Raw genomic sequence first — 2636 nt, 5'->3', positions numbered from 1 at the left:
GGGTAGCGGGTGCTGAAATTCTCTACTTTGGCGACAGAATCAAAGTCCCATTGGACTTGATAAAATAATTCATTGAACAAGAAATGGAGGATGATCTTATGAGGATGAAGATCAAGAAACGGAATCAACAATATCAACACTTTCAAACACAAATAATAATTTTGCATGTTTTCAAATGGGAATATTCATGTCAGAAGCATGTAATCTTGTCCTCCGATTAATTTTATTCTGATGATTACACGAAACAGAAGAGTGCATCCATTACAGACTGTGTTCAATTGTAATGGTTTTTGCCAATCTATTTATTTTCTATCTCATCAAATAATTTATGTAGCCTGGGTAATACAATAAACTTTAATGATTGTGTAAATGGTTCATCCATCTCTAAATTGATTAACCTATTCTGCAATGCTTCAGTTTGTTAATGCACTCCAAAAAACTCTGGACAGTTCATTGGCTGGTGTATTATTAAATTGTCTCTAGTTTGAATGTTTTTTTGGGATTGCCACCTCCAAGGAGGTAAGGATGGGTAGTGCAGGGAAAGTTGTGTGAAAAATGACCTAAAACAAAATCATAGAATGATAGAGCACAAGAGAGAACATTTCGCCCATTGAACCTTAGAAAGAATTCCCAATTTTCCCCACTTCCATGCTCTTGCCCCACAGCCCCACAAATGTCTGCCTTTCAAGTATGTATCCAATTCCTTTTGGAAAATTACCATTGAATCATCTTCACTGGAATTTCAGGCACTGAATTCCAGATCATAACTTGCTGCATTATCTCCTCCGGTTCGTTTGGCAAAGATCTACATTGAATGTTCTCTGTTTAATGGCTTCCTTAACTCAATAATTTTGGACACTTTTATTAAATCTCCCACCCTCTTTAATTGTCTCATCTCTCAATACTCCAACTGAGGTTTAACCAGTAAGTTTAGAAAATGTTGATATAGCTTCCTTGTTTTTTTTACTCTCTGCCTCTATTTATAGTCTAGGATTCCCAATGTTTTTAATGGTCTTGTCAACATGTCCTGTATACGTTAAAGCAGACGGGTCCTTGTGAAACCCCAGGTTTTTCTCCTACATACTTTTTAAAATGGTAAATTTTTAGCTTGCATTGTATTCATCACAATTGCAAATTGTGTCAATTTCCTTTGATTTGTCCCGGTTTCAGTAGAAGTTGCTGTTTTTAATTCATTATACTGTCACATGGTGTAATTACCTTATGAGCCTTTGGTGGAATTCTGGTACACAACAATGTAATCAATTGTATCAGTCTCGTGGACAACTTCTGTTTTCTGTGCAGTACTAGAAAACGAGAACACATGAACATACAAAATAGGAATAGAAGTAGGTAATTTGTCACTTCAAGCTTGCGCCATCATTCAACAAACCATGACTAATCTTCTATCTTATCTCCAACTTCCTGCACATGCCTTACTGCACCTACATGTTAACTTTCTATAATTTATGGAAGCTAAAATTCTTCTGAATGCAAAAATGTTCCAGTCTCTCGCCTTTCAAAAAGATGTGCAGATTAGGTTGTATGGCCATGCTAAGAAGCATAAGATAGAAGATTAGTCATGATTTGTTGAATGATGGAGCAAGCTTGAAGTGACAAATTACCTACTTCTATTCCTATTTTGTATGTTCATGTGTTCTCGTTTTCGAGTACTGCACAGAAAACACAAGTTGTCCACTAGACTGATACAATTGATTACATTGTTGTGTACCAGAATTCCACCAAAGGCTCACAAGGTAAATGCATCATGTGACAGTATAATGAATTAAAAAGAGCAACTTCTACTGAAACCGGGGCACAATTTGCAACTGTGATGGTTATAATGTAAGCTAAATATTTACCATTTTTCAATTGAGAAAATGTTACAAAATGTCCTGTTAGTTGTACTGTCATCTTTTCTACTGTGACTTAGAGTTCTGACTGATTTTAAAAAAATACTTGTTTTGACACTTGAAAATCTATGTTTGAAAAAATCTGCCACCTGCTCCGTTACATTGATTGACAGGCACTTTGCTTTGAAATTGAAATTAACACGTTCTGTTCTTTACATTTCAGAAGTCCTGCACTGTTGGACAGTTGTGACCATTATCAGTGCCTGACAGTTTGAATTGCAATTAGGTTTCAGCATAGTAGGTGTTCCACTCATCTGAGAATGAATGACAGTTTCAAGAAGTTGTAATAACAGGATTGTCCATTTATGGTTTCTGGTTGGTTGACAACACGATAGAATTACAAAGTTTTTTACACATGGCACAATGAATATTTTGTAAGAATCAATGATGTGGAAATTTAATTAGAGTCATAGAGGTTTACAGCATGGAACCGGCCCTTTGGCCCAACTTGTCCATGCTGCCCAGTTTTTACCACTCAGCTAGTCCCAATTGTCCGCATTTGGCCCAAATCCCTCTATACCAATCTTACCCATGTAACTGTCTAAATGCTTTTAAAAGACAAAATTGTACTCGCCTTTACTACTACCTCTGGCAGCTTGTTCCAAACACTCACCACCCTCTAAAAACATTTCCCCTCTGGACCCTTTTGTATCTCTCCCCTCTCACCTTAAATCTAGTTTTAAACTCCCCTACCTTTGGGAAAAGAGGTTGATTATCTACCTTATC

Source organism: Mustelus asterias, chromosome 16 (genome assembly GCF_964213995.1).
Source record: "Mustelus asterias chromosome 16, sMusAst1.hap1.1, whole genome shotgun sequence".
Classification (NCBI taxonomy): Eukaryota; Metazoa; Chordata; class Chondrichthyes; order Carcharhiniformes; family Triakidae; genus Mustelus; species Mustelus asterias.
Note: the sequence above shows the minus strand (reverse complement) of the source record.